This window comes from Maniola jurtina, chromosome 22 (genome assembly GCF_905333055.1).
Source record: "Maniola jurtina chromosome 22, ilManJurt1.1, whole genome shotgun sequence".
NCBI lineage: Eukaryota > Metazoa > Arthropoda > Insecta > Lepidoptera > Nymphalidae > Maniola > Maniola jurtina.
In genome coordinates this window covers 1978285-2002248 of record NC_060050.1, presented here as the reverse complement: position 1 = coordinate 2002248, position 23964 = coordinate 1978285, and the positions used below count along the sequence as shown (strand labels likewise).

Here is a 23964-nt window from a genome sequence, read left to right as displayed (position 1 = left end):
TGTTTACACTAGCGCGAGCGACTCGTGTAAAACGCCATAATTATTTATTTACGTTGAGAAATAACGCACGTTCGGGGGCACGTGTTCGAGTGTCATAAAAATGTTGGAATTTGTACGCATCTGGTACGGTGGGCGCTAAGCTTTATATAGCTTATATTTATTTTTAGTGTAAATAAACTACATATTAGCATATTAGATACCTACATTAAAATCGGTATTCGACAGGATATATTTCTACCTCTTGATACGCAAACTTGATAGCCACCGAACCATCGATGTATAAGGATAAGACATTCCCATATAAATCCGTTTACAAAAATGAGCCTATAAAAAAATAAATATTACGTCATTGAACTCGTCAGTGAATTTGACGCGAGCGTCAACTCTCTATTATTAAAAAGAACAAGGATGGAATGGAGCTGTTTTGTGCAATATTTCGTCAATTTTTTTGCGTTAAAAATATTATTAGTGCAGATATGAGCATGTAATGAATCTAACAAAGAATTTTCACAAATAATATGTAATAATATAAACCATAACCAAAAAAACTTCTGTAGTACGGAACCCTCTATCAGTGCGGCAGCTTCGCCGTTGCGGATGCCCGCAAAATCGCTAAAATATAGCTACGTCATACGTACGACGTATACATACAAAATACACACATCGTTAAATAGTTAAACACATACATAAACATACATAGTTAAATACATAAAAAATACATATAAGCATGTATACACTCAAACATACATATATAGTTTTCGCGACTTGCAACATCCGCATCCGCGTGACTATCCGCATTGATTATTATTATTGTAGATGCAGATGTGGATGCCCAAATCAATGCGTAAGCTTCACAATTGCGGGTGAGGATGCGAATATCGGAAACATCGCTAGTCTACTAATACAAATATACATACATAGTAAAACAGTTAATTATATACAAACATACATAGTTAAATACTTACAAACATACAATCATAGTTAAATATATTCATGATCATAAGTAGTCTGTCATACGCGAATAAAAAGCTTTACTTCAAAAAAAATAACACGACTCCATTCTTTCTGTATTCCAATTGTACGATATTTTTGCGGCAAATATTTAATCATAGCAAAATTAAAAATATACCCAGCTTATACGTTAAATTAAATGAGAAAACGATATACTTACGAGTGAAATGTTATTCCATCTTTTTTTTGATGGATTTTCGTACGGTTTTTGCAAGATTTGACTGCACATGACGGCATTTTCGACAGTCAAAAACACGTGCGATACGATAAAGCGTGTGCGGCCGACTGATGCGTGATGCAGAGACTTTTGCCAATTCTCTTTAACTTGTGAGCGCATTTTTTTTCTTCGAAGGGCCCATCCATATACATCGATGCACCGAACTCATTTGACATTTACTTTCAATCCATGAAGGTTTTTTAAGAAATATATATTATTTTAATATCACTCAGTGAAGCAGCAATGTGGAACCAACCAATGTCATGTAAATAGCCCGCCACCATCTTAGACTGCATCATCACTTACCTCCAGGTGAGATAGTAGTCAAGGGCTAACTTGACTTGTATCTGAATAAATAAAAAAACCAGCCAAGTGCGAGTTGGACTCGCATACCGAGGGTTCCATACTTGGGTATTTTTTACATTTTGCTCGATAAATCAAAAACTATTTTTAATGATGTAACCACAAATTCACGGTTTTCGGATTTATTCCTGTAATTTCATGATTCTAGGCAACGGGAAATACCCTATAGGTTTTCTTGACAGACACGACGGACGGACGGGCAGACAGACAGACAGACAGACAGACAACAAAGTGATCCTATAAGGGTTCCGTTTTTCCTTTTGAGGTACGAAACCCTAAAAACAATGTATAAAATACATATATAGAATGATTTTGGAATTGGACTAGGTACTAATGCGCGAGATCCTTTACTTTCAACTCGCTACAAAGTAACATAGCCTGCAGGCTCTAAGGCTGCATTACAAATTGACCAGGAAAACATAACAATAGGTGTATTAGACTCAGCAAACAGCTAAGCCTGGCTACGTAGCGTCATTACCGAAGTCGGTCGCAGGTGTGCAGTCAATTATTGTCTGTACACCGAGCTGGACATGTCAAGGGCTAAGCTCTTGTCCACACTAACGATTTTTAACGCGCGTTAAAAAGCTCCCAACTTTGAATAAAAGCCAAATTCGATTCATTCAACGCGGAAAGCTTTTAATAACATAAACAAGTGTAAATTAAAAATTTATAACACCCCCGACAAGTGAAGGTTACAGTAACTAGAAAAGAGCTGATAACTATCAAACGGCTGAACCGATTTTCTTGGATTATAGCTAAGAACACTCTCGATTAAGCCACCTTTCAAACAAAAAAAACTAAATTAAAATCGGTTCGTTCGTTTAGGAGCTACGATGCCAGAGACAGATACACAGATACACACGTCAAACTTATAACACCCCTCTTTTTGGGTAGAGCGTTAAAAAAAGGACAGAAAGCGGATATTTCATTAACTCACAATTTTAGCGATTCCCTACATGCTTAAATACCACGCTCAAGACTGGAAGATTTAACAGTTCTGAAGGAACTAGGAAAGAGAGGAAGTTTGTCTGTCCTTTTCTCATTATACATTAGTAAGAAAAAGATGCAATAGTGCTCACTACTGTTAGATAAAAAGCGTCGCGTTAAAAAATCGTCGAAGTTGTTTGTAAAGTTATGTGGTTCTATCCAACGCTCGTTAAAAAAACGTCCGTGTGAACAAAAGCTAACTGGTAAATGTAAACTTTGTACTAGAAGATTATACAATAATACAAGAGTGTTGGCTCTATAAGGTACGTGGATGGAGACAATCAATCAAAATGTAGTTATTGAAATAGATTTTATTAGAGTTTTCAAAATTACAGAAGGTACTCGTACGATAGCGTTCTCTATTATCTATTCATTAGAAAATATTTGGTAAATACCTATGACTTTATGAAAATGTTCATGGGCAGCGGTAATCACTTAAAAACTGCCATACCCCTTCCAGGTTAGCCCGCCTGCATCTTAGACTGCATTATCAGTCATCACTTACCAGTAGGTGAGATTGCAGTCAAGGGCTAACTTGTGCCTGAATAAAAATAAAAATTAACCGTTTACTCGCTATTTTCCTCTAAAAAAACGAATCAACGTAATTTTTTGCAGGGCTATACTTAACTAAAAATTTTCAACACCCCCGACAAGTGAAGGTTTCAGTAACTAGAAAAGAGCTGATAACTTTCAAACGGCTGAACCGATTTTCTTGGACTATTCCGCGCCTACGATCCAAAGTATCTGAGTTTTCCAAAACATCATTTTCAAATAAATAATTATGTATATCTAGGCAACGTCCATCTTGACAGCTTGACATTTGTCAATTGACACTTGAATATTATGAACCTAAGGGTTATCTAACCTTCTTTTCTACAAGAAAACTAGAAAAGAGCTGATAACTTTTAAACGGCTGAACCAATTTTTTTGGATTATAGCTAAGAACACTCTCGATCAAGCCACCTTTCAAACAAAAAAAAGTAAATTAAAATCGGTTCATTCGTTTAGGCGCTACGATGCCACAGACAGATACACAGATACACAGACACACAGATACACAGATATACACGTCAAACTTATAACACCCCTCTTTTTGGGTCGGGGGTTAAAAACCTGGAGCATGGCACTGGTTTTTTTTTATCCCCGAAAACAAAGAGAGATGAAGTGGCAAACATCAGCTAGTTATGTATCTTAGACCTCTTTTGAGTTTGAAATGGACAAGTGTACCTAAATTAAAAATTTATAATACCCCCGACAAGTGAAGGTTACAGTAAGAACTAGAAAAGAGCTGATAACTTTCGAACGGCTGAACCGATTTTCTTGGATTATAATAGCTAAGAACACTCTCGATCATGCTACCTTTCAAACAAAAAAAAACTAAATTAAAATCAGTACATTAGTTTAGGAGCTACGATGGCACAGACAGATACACAGATACACACGTCATACTTATAACACCCCTCTTTTTGGGTCGGGGGTTAAAAAATAATAAATCTAATGTCGTTATAGTCACAATACTAATCACAGCAAACTCTTTGTTAAATCGTGACATAGATTGAATAACAACGCAGCGATAATGGTTCTCAAAGTTTTATAATTACTTAACATTAAAAAGAAATATTGAAGATATTGTTCTATGAACATTGAATTTTCAATTTCGCGTTGAAAATTCAGTCTAGCGTTTTTACAACTGCCAAAATAAATAATAATATTATTGGTTTTTAAAATAACTTATTCAAAGTTACATTATCATTAGCATGAAGTGACCCGACTGCTCGTTTGCTTGCAATTTGTTTTTTTTTTTAAGTAGTCACTGATATTGATTTAATACTGAAATAATCAACTATTGAGAAACTTTATTGTATAATTACTTATATTTCAGAATTTGTATTTTTATTTACCATAAGTAGGTAGGTATTTACGTGAAGTATGCACTGCCCTGTACACTTTTTGACTGTCAATTGTTGAACTTAACAACTAATTATTGCAGCTAACACATTTTTCTATAAAAAATTTTCAAAAGAAAAATAAAACCGACTTCAAAAACCAAAAACACTAAAAAGTAGAAAATATTTTTTGTTTAGCTACACATGTAATGTACCTAGGTATGAAGTCGAGCGAGCATATTAAAACAAAATTAGAAATCCAAGAGTGAAGCTCGCCCGACTTCATACCTAGGTACATTACATGTGTAGCTAAACAAAAATTATTTTCTACTTTTTAGTGTTTTTGGTTTTTGAAGTCGGTTTTATTTTTCTTTTGAAAATTTTTTATTTCACAATTTTTAGTGGCCCCACTGTACTATAATATGCTATGCCCAGTTAAAACCCTACTGTTTACTAAGCTATTACAGTGATCGCGAGCAATTTGCTCTTATCCATTGAGGAGTTCTGTTCTCCATCTCCGAAGATATTCATCGGATCTTCACCAAATTTATATGGGACCACCTGCACAGTATACCCTTTCAAACAAAAAAAAAATTTCCAAATCGGTCCAGGGGTCTTTGAGTGATCGGGGAACATACATAAAAAATATAAAAAAAAAAAAAAAAAGATCCCGACGAATTGAGAACCTCCTCCTTTTTTGGAAGTCGGTTAAAAATAGTAACAAAATAACCATGTATTTGGCATAAAAACTGCAGTAAACTTTAAAGTTTTGAGGACTCTATGAGTATTCTTACAACTTTCTAGAATACATTAATCAAGTAAAGTTAATAATGTCAACACTTTGACAAGCACTGATAAGCGCATTGTCCGCTAATCGGCTTATAATTCACAGTAACCTTGGAAATTGTGACGACTGTCGATTGCATTCAAAGCTATTAGGTACCTACTGTACAATATAAACTGAATATAAACCGTGTTTTGACACAGTCTGATTGATTTTCAATGTGAGGTATTGTTTTGATCTAAAGTCTCGATTTAAATACTGATTTCTGTACCAACAGTCGAATATGAATCATTTTTTAGTGCTTAAGAGCTTTTTAAACTTTTTCGTTAAAAAGTTCTTTCGTCACTTTCCTGTATGCCCAAAATGCTCAACAGACCAAATAAAATGTAAGACTCGTAAGTTTTTAAAATTTTCAGATGCTTCAAGGTACCTTTTGTTTTTTTAATAATATAAATATTAGGTAATTATTTTTTCTTTCGAACGGATCTCTTTACCAAACGTAAAAATCAGCTACACAGATAGATCGTGAAAACTTAACAGACACACTTTTGCAGTCGTAATATTATTTATTAAAATAAAAAATAAAAATAAAAAACATAGATTTATTATATCTGTTTGAGCCTCTCTACAAGGTCAGTAGAAGTTTGACTCTACAAGAGTTTAAAAGTTGTATGATGCGAAAAAATATGGGAAACTTTATGTACCTAATTTTTTTTTTGGACTAAAATTACTTACCTTGTTATGTCTGCAAGATGATATCATAATAAACCCTGTTTGACAAGACTCAGATATTTTAGACAAATTGATTCCAGTTCCGTCTATTGTTTCGGTATATTAATTGAGCTGTCCGGAACTAAATTTATGCGATCTGATTTAGTACTGAGCAGTTTAGGTATAAGAAACATTGTACTAAATCCTAGGGCTCCTAAAAAGGGGTCCGTAATTTTGATTGTTATTATAATTTACTGGGCATTTATGTTGCAAAGGTCTTAAATTCGATGTATGAATAGGCTATTAATTGTTAACTATTATGAAATTATCAGATTTCTATTGATATACAAGGAATTTAACGGGCTGCAAAACTGACAGACGTTGAGGCCTTAGGGTGGTAAAATAGCGACCTCGCACAGAAAAGTGCATCGTATGTAGGTATGTACCTACAGAAGTGGATGTCAATGATAATATAATAAACAATGATATTTATTACTAATATTACAAATGCGAAAGTATGTCTGCCTGCCTGTCTGTCTGTCTGTCTATAGGTTTGTTTGTCTGTCTGTCTGTGTCCTAGCTTTTCACGGCCCAACAGTTTTACCGATTTTGTCAAAATTTGGTACAAATTTAACTTACATCCCGGGGACGGCGACTTTTTATCCCGGAAAATTGAAAAGTTCCTACGGGATTCTCATAGGCCCATCCGTTAAACCGATTCATATCAAATTTGGTGCAGAGGTAGTTCGCATCTCGGAAATAGACATGGGAAACTTTTTATCCCGGAAAATCAAGAGTTCCCACAGGATTTTCAGAAACCCAAAATCCACACGACTTTTTATCCCGGAAAATCAAGAGCTCCAACAGGATTTTTAGAAACCCAAAATCCACACGAAAGTCTACTAGCATACAATATTAGTAGGATCTATATTACTATGACGTAGGTAGGTATAAGTTATCTTATTATCATATCAAACTCTATATACCTACCTACTAACTGTTAAATTGTCGTAAAGGCATATTTACGTACAAAGTTAATGACATTCGAGGCCAGTGCAATTAAAATAATTATCTTGTTAATTATACAGGAGCATTCGCGTAAATAGTTACTTGTATGTTATGTAATGTCAAATACATAGCTTGATACATAGTTATTAATTAATAGTGTTCTATCTACGAAACGGTAAATTTTAAGCTTATGGAAACTTTATAAAAGTTTATATCACTATTTTTCAATCTGTTTTTCGTCTGCGTGGATTCTAATTTTAAGATTCCTTAGAACAAGGAACCCTAGTTTCATTCAGTGCGTCTGTTTGTCTGTCACAGTCATTTTATTCAGAAATTATTAAAGCTGCTAAGTTTTTACATAGTGAAAGAAACTTCTTATATAGACGTTAGTATATACCTACCTATATTAAAAAAAAATAGAGTACTTAGTCGTGAATTCTAACAAGCTGAAAAGCGTGAGTCGAAAAAAACCAGTTTACTTCTTCGAGTAATATCTTCTTAAGTAGGTAGGCATCTATTAAAAATTATTATGAGGTCACTTACTTATAAGCTACTTAATATCAGTAAGTTTTTGAAAAAAGTACTTACCTACTTAACTTATAAAATGACCACAAAAGTTTCGATCTTGGTTTCGTTTCTCGCTAGGTTCAAAGTCAAAGTCATTTATTCAAATTGGATAAGTACTATTGAACACTTTCTGACTGTCAAACTATGATATAGTGGTGATATAATTAATTAAGGTAACTTAAAAATAAAGCAACGAGGTAAAGGTACCTACCTACATGGATTTTTTTTAAAGATCTCATTAGAACCTCTTCTCGAACTATGTTCTCGACCAAAGGTAAGCTAAGTTTATTAAAAACGTTAATAATATCAGAACTGGCTACTATAATTAGGCTTTAAAACAAATATGATTTACTATCAAGAACTTTCCCATGTAAAAATAAATCGGCTTAACTTATAATTACACTACCGAAATTAATATACAATCGATAACTCAAGTTCAATCACTATTCACAAATCTCTTTACTGTAAAACCAACCTTATTACCCAAGTATATAGTATAGAATCCTTTGAACAACTTGGATGGTTTAATACAATGTGTTGTTACGTTCTAATAATAAGATTGGAGGGCCGTCGTTACGCATTAAGTAGTCAAAACGTTATTTTCTACAATTAGATTTAGAAGTGCTCGATACGATATTAAAATTCGAGTGCATAGAAATTTCCCATGCCGACTGAAATAGACTGGTATTGGTCGGTGTAATATTTGGTAGGGATGTACCAAATAGTGTTTTTATCGAAAACGTTATGTTTGCTTGACTACAATCTCTCCAATTCAAGTGATATCACACTAATATTATATAGGCGAAAGTTTGTGTGTATGTATGTGTGTGTGTTTGTTACTCGTTCACGCAATAACTACTGGACGGATTTGGCTAAAATTTGGAATGGACATAGATAATATCCTGGATTAGCACATAGGCTACTTTTTATCCCAGGAAATCAAAGAGTTCCCACGGGATTTCGAAAAACCAAAATCCACGCGGGCAAAGTCGCGGGCATCGGCTAGTACTTTATAGTCTTGAGGATCGTACAAATGGACGACCCACAAAAGGCACATCTGACTGACTTTCAATCTCAAGCGAAATTAGTCAACGTATTGAGGAGATATTACATTCAAAGTGCACAAACTACACTATTCAGTCACGCTCATAGTCTGACGGGACGGCAATCCGACACAACCAGAGAAAGATCAAGCGTAAGGCCAATAGCTGCTTTTCGTAAAACTAAACTAAGTACGTAAATAATGTAAAGTGAAGATGCAAATGCAATGAAATGAGACTGCAAAGTAAAGATTATCACTATGAAAATAAAATAAAAGACGTCATAATCTTCGTAAGCAATTTTATTATTTGACACTGAATCATAAAAATGTCTACTAAAATCTTGTCCGTGCATAAAAGTGTCGATAAATAAATGTTAGCGCTTAACCACTGTCCATTGCCCATAACGACCTCGGGATAAACAAAGTAAGTCATAACTTAAGAAATATTGAGCTATTCACCTTAAGCTGGGTACACAATCACGACGTAGACGCGGCGGTTATGACTACTAAGTTATAAATTCATAATAGTAAGCTCTATGCAAAATACGTATTAAAGGCATAAATATTTACTTTCAAATTTATAAAATACATGTCATTTATTTTAAAAACAACTGGTATTGATCAGTGTTGGGTATTTTAATCCAGGAAGTTAAATTTAGTCAAAAAAATATACTAAACTAACTACAAATAAAACATATTTACATAATATAGGGATATTGTTTTAATAAAAACTGTTACATCCCTTCCAGGTTGGCTCCTTCCGTCTTAGACTGCATCATCACTTACCACCAGGTGAGATTGCAGGCAAGGGCTAACTTATATCTGGATTTAAAAAAAAGCTATTATAGATACGGACGAAGGAAATCTTACATAATTATTACAAAACTATACCGGGACTGACTGACAGAAAACGCAAGGCCTTAATTTATGGATCTAGAAATTTTGCATCTACGTTCTCTCTATTCTTACTTATACGAGTATAACTTCGAAAAGTTTTTGAGAAATTCCAACGAAATTCTTAAAAGTCCTAAATTTTTGCAAACAAAGTTGCAGGAAAATCCGTTATCCCGATCTGGACAAGATTGGCAAAAAAGCCTAGTAATTACAAATCAGAAAGTTTTTGAAACAATACATTTATCTATTTTTAAATAAAGTATTAAGTCATCAAGATAAGAGTAAAGACTAAAACCAGTAGTAAATTTTTATTAAAAATCAAATACAGCGTCATTTCCCTAGCATCTGCACGTAGCCTAACTGCAATCATTACTTTTTATGTAACGATGGCCATTCAAGTAAATTGACATCTATATGAGTGAAGTTTGCTCAACAGTAGCTCAGTAAAGCCACCGAAGCTCCGATAGACTCCAAACTTCTTTTTAAACACCATTAATTCCTAAAATCGCCTTTTGGTTTGAACGGTTAATGCCGCTGCATGGCGGTTACGACCTTTTAGAGGAGCGAGTTGAATTTTTAATGTAATTAATTCTTCCCGATGTGGTAATTTTGACTGTTAAAACCACGCTGCTATTGGAAATTATATTTGGGTCGTATCGGAAGCTTGGGATTTCGAACACAAAACAAGTGAATCTATTTTAAACCCCCGACCCAAAAAGAGGGGTGTTTAAGTATGACGTGTGTTTGTATCTGTCTGTGGCATCGTAGCTCCTAAACGAATGAACTGATTTTAATTTAGTTTTTTTTGTTTGAAAGGTGGCTTGATCGAGACTGTTCTTAGCTATAATTGAAGAAAATCGGTGCAGCCGTTTGACAGTTATTATCAGCTCTTTTCTAGTTTTCTTATAGAAGTTTTTATGTCGAGAAGTTTTTAAATTTTGAGTTATTGGATATTCTTCTAAAATCCTGTGTAAAAATTTTTTGTACTTAAAAGTAACTTGAAATATCTCGTTTTGAATTATGTTAGCCCTAAATAAAACACTAAATATTCATCATAAAATAAAATTAGTATACGTAATATGAAATAGTTATGGTTCATAAGTTTTCAATTTAGGAAAGATTTATTTTATCACAAAAAATCGTCTGCACTTGACAACATTCATGCCTAATTGAAAGCAATGATAAGATCTAGATTGGAAACGTTGCCTAGAATATGCCGATTCACTGTTGCCTTGAAGATAGGTATTTAGGTTATACGTGGCAGGAAACACTTCTTTTCAAAGGGCTACGTATTAGAAACAGGAATTATATAAAATTAGCCAAAATAAATGTAAGAATATCAAAAGCTTTTGACATTGCTTGATCATGATTTATATAAAAGAACCTCAACTTTTCAGTATTCAAATCGTAGAACCTAGTAAAAAAAATCAAGTCAGTAAATTTGTCCACCCAATAGATCATCAATAATCCTAATTACTAAAACAGATCATTAGCAGCTGATTGTTTTTCAAATAAATCCTCACCGCTTGTACCGTCTTAACTCAAATTACCTTTCAACAAATTCCCTTTAAGTATAATTACACCCAAATTTATTGACTGTCTCTGTAGCTTCCCAAAAAACTCAAGTCAAAAAAAGACCTATTAATCCTGACGCGTCGACTTCAGCAGTAGCATTTTGTCTTGTGACTTAGAACGCTTACACACTGGGACGCCATGGCGACGTCACCGGCTACGTATCCAAACAATTCGTATTGAAATGTATGACAGTTAACACAATTGGCCACGGTCTGGCGATGTCGCCAATTGGAAGCTTAGCCATGATCGACCGACCTCTACGTGGAGACTAGATACTCTGGTGACCTAGCGACGTGTAGCCTAGTCACCAGTATTTTGTTTGAATTGTCCCTCACTCAGTGGCCAACTAATCGCCAGGACTTACGCCCTCGTGTTAGTGCTTGCTACTATTGTGTTGCTGTGCTACTTATTTGACTAAGGTAGCCAGAAATTAGCCCCTACGTAGAGACTGGATACTCTGGTGAAATAGCGATGCGTAGCCAAGTTGACAGTATTTTGTATACAAGTAAGTTATGCCTCCCTCACCCAGTGACCAACTGATTACCAGGACGCCCGCGTGTTGGTGTTTGCTGCTTTTGTGTTTTTAGGCTATTTATTTGGCTACGGTAGGACTTAACCAGAGGTGGCCGTGGCTATGTTACCAGCAACGTCGTCATGGCGTCTCAGTGTGTGTGGTCTCATATTCAACTACCCCAAGTTGGGGTTCTTTTTGTCCCCACTTTATTAATATTCATTTAAGTTCAGAAGATTTTTAGTTGAGATTAAGTTGAGCCATTGTACTATTTTTGGGGACACTCGAAAGCCATTCGTCATAGAAACGTTTTGTTTTGTTGAGTGTGTTTGAAATATTGTTGTTATTAATTACTGTTGCATAATGGAGTCCGTCTAAATTATTTTGATCACTCGACAGCTTTTCATTTTTTTGATGTTAACAAGCTCTCCTATTGTCACAAGGGTAATATTTATTTTCTATTCTTGTTCTGTGTTGTTTTTGTTTATTTTATTGCAGCTCCTTGAGAAAATTGTTTTTTTAAGTCCTTTCCAAATTTCTTATTCAGTGCTTAGTTTTACTCAAGGAATATTTGTTCCAAATTTCAAATCGCTTGGTCCTCTGGTTTAGGTCGTGTGTTGTCTATCAATATTCAGTTGCAGTCATTATCATCATTATCAACCGACAGACTTCCACTACTAGAAATCGGTTTATTTTAGGGACGTGGTCTATCCACCTAGTAGCCTTCCAACGCTGCACTAGAATCTTTTTGCTTTTAGCATTTTGGGAAATCGTCTACCCCATCGTGCATCGGTTTTTTAAACTATGTGCCATTTCAATTGCTACTTCGTTGAGCTATATCGTCAGTTATTGTACCTACTGTTTCATAACAGTCACAAAATTTTATCAAATGAGGAAAAATAAACTCATAAAAAACAGCGAATCAATGAACAGAAAAATTAATCACTTTGCTTTACAAAATATACAGCAGATTACCAATTAATTAACTTCTTGCACGGATAAAGCTATAATTTCTGCAATACACCTGTGTGCATTAATCCTAGATATATTGTTGACGGGCTCCGAGTCACGTAGACCTAAGTTCAATAGCATCATTATAAACTACATCTAGGCAAGCTGCAATTAATTATAGATACTTCACAAAATAATTTTATTTTGTGTTGAACTCAAGGCAACGAATTGAGTTAATTTTTTTAAGTTGTGCTAGATACATCCATAAACCTATTATTATTACCTAGTTGATACCGTTGACTTCTGCGGGATTAACTTTTTTTAACAATTCTATGGGAACTCTTTGAATTTTCGTCCTTTCTTTTCTGGTTCGCAGTGTTGCCATTCTTACCATGACTCATATTAAATTCATGTCCAGAGCTCTGGCACTCGAGGATCTCGTCCTCTAAACTTAGAGGAATAGTTTTCTTTTTCCCTCGACTGATTCAATTTCTCATATTGATTTATTTTGGTTCCGTTCGAAACCCAGCGTTTAATGCCCTTGAAGAACGGCCACGCCAAGAAAAACGCTCTTGGAGAGACGCCCATTTTGAGCTATATACATATAAAAAAACTTACTTCTCTTGCCACACATTCCCATAGCTCCTCATTTTCATTGATTTTGCCTTTAGGGAAGCTCCAAGCCTTGGCCTAAGGACTGCACCAGGAATAGGAGTCATATCTTTTAAGCCATTTGGTAAGTATACTAAAGGGAACCACTCGCAGGCTTTTATTTCGTTTTTATTTTTGGGCGTAAACATTGTATCGTGCGGTATGTTGCCGATTATGTAAAGGCCAACGATTTGTTCATTAATTTTTCTTTGAATAAAATTATGCTTGTTGATCAAACCGCGGATATTGAAGCCAGTTTCTTCAAGTACCGTCAAAACAAACCATTGAATTTAAATGTATGGAACGAACAACAATATAAAATACTTTTTGTCTTGGAAAGTCAGTTCCCTCAGGACTTTTATAAAACCTGAATCCACATGATGGTCTCAGGCATTGGCGTTGAGTCTGATGTTTTTCTCTAAACTAGAATATCTGCATCTTCGACTACTGTTTTTAATAAGTGTGCAGTTAGCGAGAGATCAAGCCAAAGCCCTTAACAAGGTACTTGACATTTTCAACAAGTTCTAGTTGATAATAATTATTAACCTCAAGGTGTTGTCTTCTACCTTTTGAGAATAAGCAAATTTTACTTTTAACTGTAGAAATGTCAAGACCTAAATTATTGATTAACTTATTAAATAATTGTAATGCTATTTGTAATTAGTTTTGAGCACGAGTGAGATTCTTGTCTGAATGGTAAATTACATAATAATCAGCAAATTGCGATATCTTGACACTCCGCAAAGACTGCATCTATTGACATATCTGTATACTTGCCACATTAAACAATAGTGGAGATAAGGAATCTCCCTGTGCTAATCCTAAACAAGTAGTTCTGCTTATTTCATCGTCATGAATACGATTTTAAGTCGTCCAACCAACCAGTAAATAAACCAAAATTAGATACCAATTCAACTACAAGCACGCAAAGAGCTGTCAATATCCAACTATTTAGGGAAACGGGGAATCGGAAAATTCCCCCAAAATGTCAAGAACGAAAAAATGTTCAATGCCAACATGATGCATAGCTACTTCCTCCTAACAAAGTGACAGGGACATTGATTTTCGACATCTTAATTTCAGGTCAAACGTCCCCCTAAACTAAAAGCCAAGTAAAAGCACAAAAGTATTTCTGTTTTTGGGAATTCCGAAATTGCTCTTGTCGTGTTACATTGAAATGCGAGGAATTTGTCAGGAGATAAACTGTCAGTGGAGGAAATTTTAATTTGGTCGTAGGTTAATGGATTCTTACATTCAGAGTTTACGGTTTTAAATGCAGCTATTTTTGGTATGTCGCTTTTTTATGTCTATGGTAAAATTCATTTTTACCACAGCCATGGATTTTTTACTTTCGAAAAAACCGGTCAAGTTCGAGTCGGAATCCTACACGAAGGTTTCCGTACCATCGTACAAGATAACTCCGCATAATCCATACTAATATTATAAAAGAGGTAAAGTTTGTAAGTTTGTTTGTAGGAAGTAATCTCTGGAACTACTAAACCGATTTAGAACATTCTTCACCAGTAGAAAGCTACATTATTTCTGAGTAACATAGGCTATATTTTTTTTTTAATTAGAGATCCCTGCGAAAATTGTAATAAACTACCCTTGCGAAGCCGGGGCGGGTCGTTAGTAATATATAATATTGGTAGGGATCATTTTTCTTTTTCTCGACACATTTGTGAGTAATTGTAAACAATAGTTCTATGACTGTGAATAGTCGTAGTCTTGTCGTAGTCTTTTTGTTGTCTCATCATAGTCTTGCTGTTGTCTTATCATAGCTTGTCGTTGTTTCACCATAATCTTGTCGTTGTCGTAGTCTTTTCATACACTTACCGTAGTCTTGTTGTTGTCTGGTCGTAGTCTTGTCGTTGTCTTGTCGCAGTCATGTCTCACGCTCAACTTTAACCGACCAAGAAGAACACTCAATATTTGCAATACGGCTTTCAAGTTTCAGCTGCGTGAAATAAACACAAACGAATGGAGGTCATTGACAAAAGGTCGTTAACCGCGTTTTATCTTGTCACAGTAACCTTTCCCGTTCGCAACTACCTACCTACTGTTCGCTCGATTGCTAATATTTAATTAGCGAGGCAAAAACTGTACTTATCAGCTAATATCTGTACAGTTAGCAGCTACTTGTCAAGCGTATTTATTACGCGAGTAAAACTTACGAAATAAACTTGTGACTTGAGGAAAATTACGGCTAATCTCTTTGATCATATTATTGTTTACTAGCTTCTGCCCGCGACTTCGTCCGCGTGTTCAAACCCCTCTTCTTCTTCTCTCTGGGCTGGTTTCCGCACTTAAACGTTTCCGTCTGTTGTGCGTGACCCCTATTCCAAACCCCTTAGGGGTTGAATTTTCAAAAATGATTTCTTCAAGGTCATGTCTACGGCAAAGCTGCGCTTTCCGTTGCCATTTCAGCTTGTCTTTAATATGTTATAGCTGAAAGCTTAAATGTTTGCACCTAGTTTTAGCCGGTTGCAACTAGCTGCAGCCAGTAGCTGTTTGTTAAATTTATTAAGATTACGCCAGAAGACTCGATTCGTCATCCCTTCATTCAGCTTCACCTACTTGACTTTAGTTTCGCTACGGATATTGACGGCTCTATTCCTTTATATAAAGGACACTAGAAAAAACCCGTTCAAGTGCGAATTGGACTCATACACTTGAAGGGTTCCTTACACAGAAATCCATTAAATCTATGGTTCCGTACTATCGTACAAGAAATAATGCTTTTTTTGAGATGTACCTAACCACAAAACGGTTTTCGGATTTTCTACACTACCTTTGCCGTATACAAGACAATGCTTTCAATGCCTTTCATGATTCTAGGTTAACCGGGAGTACCCTATACGTTTTGGTTCCCTTGACTGGTCTGGATCGACTGAAACACTATGAAGTGATCCCTTAAGGGTTCCTTTTTTCTCTGAAGATACTTCTCCTTATTGAAGAGCCATCTCCTACCGGAGGTTGGCAACCATTAGGGCTATCTGCACCTTTGACGCTGCTACGCGGAAAAGAGATCGGGTACTCTTCCCGTACCATTGACGTAAATTATTGAACCACGATGTTATTTTGTGTTTGTTCTGAAGATACAGAACCCTAAAAATCAAGATTCAAAGTACTTATTTTAGTCTGATATATATCTACTACTAGCCGATGCCCACGACTTCGCCCGCGTGGATTTAGGTTTTTTTAAATCCCGTGGGAACTCTTTGATTTTCTGGGATAAAAAGTAACCTATGTGCTTATCCAGGATATTATCTATCTCCATTCCATATTTCAGCTAAATCCGTCTAGTAGTTTTTGCGTGAAGGAGTAACAAACATACACACACATACACACAAACTTTTGCCTTTATAATAACTAGTGTGATTAAGTAATTCTATGCTAATACGTTTGAATGACCAGTTACGAACCAAAACGAAACACTTAAAACGGCTACTTTCTTACATAACGCAGACTGCCTGGTGCCTGTGACCAGACCCTTTGTTTGGTATAAAAGCACGCACAGACGGACAAAGCTTTGTCCTCAAGGACTAAGCTTGGCCTTTGCAAATATTGCATTGGGTACCGGCGTGAAATATGCGTCCTTTCTTTTGTAATGTTAAATTGATGTATAAGACTTTTGTTGCGCTTTTTTTCTGGGGTTTCTCAAAAAAAAAGCGGACCTAACCTTTTTTTTTGCAAATAGAGGTAGGTAATTTAAAATTCTCCACTGCCAAAAACAGGACACAGTGAAAAATTATAAAGAACATCGTAGGTGGCATTGAAGTTATTATAATATCGGATGGAATTTCCTCTGCTGGTGCAAATGGTGGGCAGTGGTAATTCTGCTCGCTATTTTTCTTATACATATAGGAAGATAAACTAACTGACTGATATATTAACGTATTGGCTTCAGTTACAAGATCCTCAAAACCTAATATAAACCTATAACAAGCGCTACTCAAAGGGCGACAAAACAAATGCCGAAAACGCAATAGTTATCTCTGTAAGTCTGTACTGTCTGTGCATCTTTGAGTCTCTGGTGCTGCATATTATGTTCAAATAAACCATATAACATAGACCACTAATGAAATGAAATTGGAACTACGTTTGTATGAAGCGAATGACGGAGAGACCTCTCTTAAGGTGGCCTTTTTATGCGCTTATCCATAGTATTATGCCTATTATTCTATTATTTGAAGTAATAGATCTAAAACTAAGCAAGAAATCGATTTATCTCTCCATTTCTATGCCGTAAAATAATAAATTTAGTAAAATTATATTTGTTTTGAAAGTTATGACTCTTGGAAAATCTCTATTTTAGGGAAAATTTTGAGGCAACTTTTCCTTTTGAAGTACGGAACCCCAATAAGAGTAACTTCTTTTGGTAGGCTCTGTACTATTTCATATTTAGGTTGCAGACAGCGTGGTGCCAGAGGCTGGTGTAACCAGACTCCTTGTTTGGGCCACGAGCACGTATAAGTGCTAACGTACAAACATTTCGTCCTCAAGGACTTACGCTGGCCTTTGCAAATACTGTAGAAAAAAAACAAGGTTTTTCTGTCAAGTGTAAGTTTATTCTGAGTAGGTACAGTTTAAACAAGTGTAAATTAAAAATTTATAACATCCCCGACAAGTGAAGGTTACAGTAACTAGAAAAGAGCTGATAACTTTCAAACGGCTGAACTGATTTTCTTGGATTATAGCTAAGAACACTCTCGATCAAGCCACTTTTCAAACAAAAGAAACTAAATTAAAATCGGTTTATTAGTTTAGGAGCTACGATGCCACAGACAGATACACAGATAAATAGATACACAGATACACACATCAAACTTATAACACCCCTCTTTTTTTTTTAAAAAAAAACAAGGTTTTTCTGTCAAGTGTAAGTTTATTGTGAGTAGCTACAGTTTTAAAAAAAAATGACTTAGAATTTTGACCTGAACGATTTCCTGTTGATTAAAACTAAATCTATTCCTTACTATGTAAATAAATACAAAATCAACTGTTTCATAGCCCATGAACTGATCCTGAGAAAAAACATACACTCGAATTGAGAACCTCCTCCTTTTATTGAAGTCGGTTAAAAAGGCACACAGATAAATAGCTGTTACGAGTAACATCCTGGAGACGGAAAAAACAAAGTCGGAAATAGAAAGATTCCTTTGAAATACAGGTGGGTAACTATCGCTGAAAAGTTTTTTTTTTTTTTTAAATTATATTAGCCATTTTAATCATGACTAACATTCCCCTTTCCCCTCCAACTAAGCGTAAAGCTTGTGCTAGGAATGGGTACGACAATAGTTCAACGGGTGGGGATTGAACCGCCAACTTTTCGGATTTCAGACCGCTCCTATAACCGCTGAGCTATTGAGGCTTAAGAGGGCTCTCTCCGTCACTCGTTTCATACAATCGCAGTTCCAATTTCATTTGAATATCAAGCAACCAAACTCCATGAAATTTTGCAGACATATTCTAGAAACTAATATCAATGTCTGTGGTTTTCCAGATTTCTGTTAAAATATTCGGTTTCAAAGTTACACGGTCTTAAAAATTTTCATACAAATCTTTGAGCCCCTGTAATTTTAAAACTACATATTTTTAGAAAAATCTAAAACACCACAGACACAGACATTAGTTTCTAGAATATGTCTACAAAATTTCATGGACTTAGTATGGTTGCTTACACTAGCGGCACGCTATGATGGCCGGTTTGACACATTACAATAGTGATGTGGAATGTCAATTTATTCTCGAACAAAAAACAATTAAGTTTTGTTTTTGTACCTGATTAAATAGGTTTAATAAAACAAAAATGTATATGTTTATTTAATTTATTTGAACGAACTGAATATTTGAACGAAAATGAATATACATACTTTATATGCACACAAGAAACATATGAATACAAAAGATACCAAAAAAGGTGCCACAAAAGGCCATAATTAATCAGATTCGTCCATACTACTATTTTCACTGTCGTCACTGCTATCATCACATACATTAATAATTATATGTTCGTTTTCTATAATATTATCTATTTTCACATCTCTTTCATAATCTTCCCTTATTAATTTAACAGTTCTATTCACAACCTTTTCCCAGTCTCCTTTAGTCACATGTTCACAAGCTTCTTCTAATAATTTTAGCATTTTTTTTGTGGTAAATGGGGGTTCTGTATTGTGTCTTGCAGCATATCCCTTAATTTGAGCCCACACCAACTCAATCGCATTATACTCACAATGGTAAGGCGGTAACCGTATAACTCTGTGCCCATGTTCTAATGCTATTTCGTCAATGACGTATCGGATCTTGGTTGGTTTGTTTTCTTTTAAAAGACGTACTAATTCCGCTTTTAACATATTCATGTTTGCATCTACGCCATTTTTACGAAGCCATGCGACGATATCAGCTTTCTTTTGGGATTGGGCAGGTGGCTTGTCAATTTGCATCGAGTGGTATGGGGCGTTGTCCATAATTATAATAGATGGTTCAGGGAGGCTACACAACATTGAGCCATTCAGTAAACTTTTCTCCATTCATGTCTTCATGATAGTCTCCAGTGGTTTTTGACGCAAAAGCCATGAGAGAACCTTCGACAAACCCGTTGTGGTTCCGGCGTGACAAATTATAAGTCGCGATCCTTTTCCTACAGGAACTTTGGAAGTAGATGCTGCTGTGTCATCGTTCCAAGAACGGCCTACAGTATGGTTAGCATTAAGCCATGTTTCATCCAAGAACACAACATTTTGCCAATTTTTGATTTCTTTCACTTGCCGTAAAAAAGTATACCTTGCCATCGCTATATCAAATCTTTCCATCAATATTTTGCGTTTGTTACATTTTTTGTATCGAAATCCAATGGTCTTCAAAATCTTCGTTAAAGAACTTTCCCCACCGAAGAATAATCCAGCTTCCTTCAGTGAATGCACCAACTTTTTTCTTGTTGGATACTCCTTCTGTAAATAGTAGCCGTAAACATGTCTTCGGATAGCATCGGCATCAAAGCTATCGATGCCTACGACTGGTTTTGCTCGTTTTCTCTTTTTTGGTGTGTGAAGTTTATTTTCTTCTGTGCCAGTCTCGCCATATTTTTTTTTAGTTATCCGTCTAACAGTTCGTTGTCCAATATTAAGCGCATCAGCTACGCGTTCAACCACTGACGTTATAGGTAAAATTGGCCCTCCATTTTGAGCTTCACGATCGAAATAGTTACGAAGGCGTATTACGAACTCACGTGTCTGACTATTTAGAACAGTTCTCTGCGTACGTTCGGTCATATCGACGAAATCCACAACAAAGGGCTTGAACAGAGTCCAAATTAACGAGCAAGGGTCAACAGTAATGCAGTATCAATATTTGAAATCCAAAGCCAGGTCAAAACTATATCACAATCGCATTGCACTGACAGTTTATACTTTTCGAAGCAACGTCAATTCGAAACTGCTTTGTTTTGCATTGAGCATTGACGCGAGTTTGCCGGAGGTAGTAGTTGTGCTAGCCAGCGATCCTATGTGACGATCGTATTAGATTCCATTTTTAAAAATTTATTGATATTTTTTTGCGATTTCAGAGGTTTGTCCACATAGTGAAAATTGTTCATATTCACAAGTACATTCACCCCTTAAATGGTGCAAACTGATTTTTCTACACTTGTATACATTTAAGAAATCAATTTAATAAATAAATTTTGAGTCCTAAACCTAAAACTACATTCGATAAAATTTATGAATCTCTGCACATCACTATCGTCAATAAAGTAATACAATTATTTCCTTCAAAGTCGTTATCAATTAATACGGAACTTCATGAGCGGACAAACGTCAAACCGGCCATCATAGCGTGCCGCTAGTTTAGTATTCAAATGAAATTGGAACTACGATTGTATGAAACGAGTGACGGAGAGAGCCCTGTTAAAATTGGTCAATATGTGCTTTATCATTTGATACTTTACCAAAATAAAATCATGACCTGTACCTAATAAGCAAATTAGACATCACATCAAAATCGGTGCAGTAGAATTTTAGTTATAAGCGGTCAAAAAGACAATGTAGAGTGATATTGTATTTCATAAGTATCTAACTTAATTAAGTATACTTCAACGAGACCTTTAACTAAAACGCAGTTGCATGTTAAAGGTACCAAATTATGAGATAAATTGAAAAACAAAAAGTTTAATGACCAATAATGCATTATTGATGATATTTTTTATAGAAATGTAAACAAAACGTTGACATTCAACTCGGAGACTTGAAGACCTTGATTACTATAGTCCTACGTCTGATGATTCGACTCCAAACGTCATACGCAACCGTGCTAATAATATTAAACTTGACCTTATTTTCTGAGTACTAAAGTTCATTATACTTCAACGTGCATAAAACAGTTAATACTATACATAGTAGTGGAATTACAAAAGTCCTACGCATGACAGTTTATCTTAGCACCATATTTCCACGGGTCTTTTTACCCTAAATATGACTTTAAGATCTTTAACGCAAAGATCAGTTTCCAATGGAAGGTGAATGAGTTATAAGACCTTATGGATTAGTAAAGACAGGTCCACATGTGGTGCTTGCGCGTATCAAAACGTGTTTTTGCTGAAAATGGAAACTGGAAAATCGCTTAGCCCAATGTCCTTGGCATTACTTGATACAAGTTATATGCATCGAGAAATTAATATACGTTTGTAAGTACACCTTGTGCTATGTAGTTTGTTATTGTTTGTTTTTTATTTTTTTCCTCCACTAATTTACTGACTAACATTTTGACATTTATTTCAGTGACCACTTTTAGTTTCATTTGAACATAATCGTTCACATGTTCTATTTCTTGTACTTGTTTCATTTTAGTTTTGTTATTCTCCTTGCACCTATGCTATTTAAAAAATAATTTTGTCTTAGGTTGTTCTACATTTAAGCTATTTAAGTTGAAAAAAATGCTTAGATTTTAGTTTCGTGTTACTGTTGCTCGTATCGCAAGGATCATAATATTTCTGCTTGGTAGTACGTTTAAACGATTTCACGCTAAATCAAAAGATTTCACAATATTGCGTCATTATTTAAAAAACCAAAAGCTGCCTCCAAACTCAAAAACTTATTAAGATATTTTAAGAATATTTCTACTGACATGATACTTATTTCATTTTTATTGTTTACTCCGACTACCCTATTAATATTTTAACTGTGAAAGTGTTGATGTTTGGATGTGTGTTACTCAATCACGCAAAAACGGCTGAACGGATTTGGCTGAAATTTGAAATGGAGATAGACAATATCCTGGATTAGCACATAGGCTACTTTTTATCCCGGGAAATCAAAGAGTTCCCACGGGATTTTGAAAAATATAAATAGAAAATATCGCGATCATCAGCTAGTATAAAGTTAAATGTAATCATCAAGACTAAGGGCTAGACCTATGTTTGCACAATTGCAACCTGTAATACCTAGAATTACCCACAGCACGGCCTTTACTTATAACATTTACATTATATTACACTCCATAACCAATATCATGTACAGTATCACCTTTAACTTCACATACAAAGAGCTTTGTGCAATACACGAACACATTGTATCAGGATTCATTCCCTGTAATTGCTAACTAACATTTGATATTGCGAGTACATTCGATGACTCCATTTACGGAGCCATCGAATTGACTGACCCGAGTTGAATCGTAATGTTGATACTAAAATTAACGGGACCTCCGACGGACTGCGCAGGCGATGGACTTGGTCTAAGTAATGAGAAAATGGCAATTAAGACTCAGTGAAAACGTTCGCTGGTACTTTTTACGCTTTACGATGCCTAATGATGATGACGAATACCTAGAATATGCCTTAAATACGATATACTTACACAGTTTCACAAATATCCACAAAAAGAGTATTCAAAGTTACTACGTTAATTTACAAGTCATCCTTCTAACAAAATCTTGTATAATATCACACTAATATTATAAAGGCGAAAGTTTGTATGTGTGTGTGTGTGTGTGTGTGTGTGTGTGTGTGTGTGTGTGTGTGTGTGTGTGTGTGTGTGTGTGTGTATGTTTGTTACTCCTTCACGCAAAAACTACTGGATGGATTTGGCTGAAATTCAGAATGGAGATAGATAATATCTTGGATTAGCACATAGGCTACTTTTTATCCCGGAAAACCAAAGAGTTCCCACGGGATTACAAAAAACCTAAATCCACGCGGGCGTCAGCTAGTGTAATCATAAAAGATAAGTACATACGACTCGAAGAATGATCAACGCCAGCCCAAACTTCACTAAGAAAGCTGAAATTTTGCATAAAAGTTTCCTTTATAATGTAGATAAGGAATAAGGCTGGGTTGATTGATATTCCTGAGGCAACCTGGGACGCGGTTGTCTAGTAGGTATATTATGTCAAAATTTTATTTTGTAGTTTGACTATTATTACCTTTTACAAACTTGTGATATTATCAGTACACAAAATCAAATAAAACATTCAATGAAATTCAACATATAGTTTTGATTAAAATCTAGTAAAGCTCCCTATTAATTTGGTTCTTATTTTGGAAAATAAAATGATTAAGTAAAAGCACAGTATTCATAAATACTTAAATATAAAAATTACAAAACAAAAATGGTTCTTATTGTATTTTGGGTGCCTCAGTTGTTGCTGTTTTAATTTTCTGGAATGCATTATCATAATAATCTACATAATCTCATATCGCCATACTAAATCTAAACATAATAATTGTCTCACAATCATACAAAACTACCAGTTTATCCAACTAGACTCCATGAAAAATAAATTTACCATTTTAGGCACTATTTCAAA

The 23964-nt window shown here is 35.1% G+C and overlaps 1 protein-coding gene and 1 long non-coding RNA gene across 2 annotated transcripts in view; both read left to right on the top strand.

Moving 5' to 3' along the window:
- LOC123876927 overlaps positions 1–23964 on the top strand; it is a 144116-nt gene that overhangs the window by 60838 nt on the left and 59314 nt on the right. The window lies entirely within an intron of this gene.
- LOC123876929 lies at positions 10789–15737 on the top strand. Its single transcript, XR_006798459.1, has 3 exons — positions 10789–10800; positions 11861–11874; positions 15687–15737. It is a non-coding gene; the product is annotated as an uncharacterized LOC123876929 (long non-coding RNA).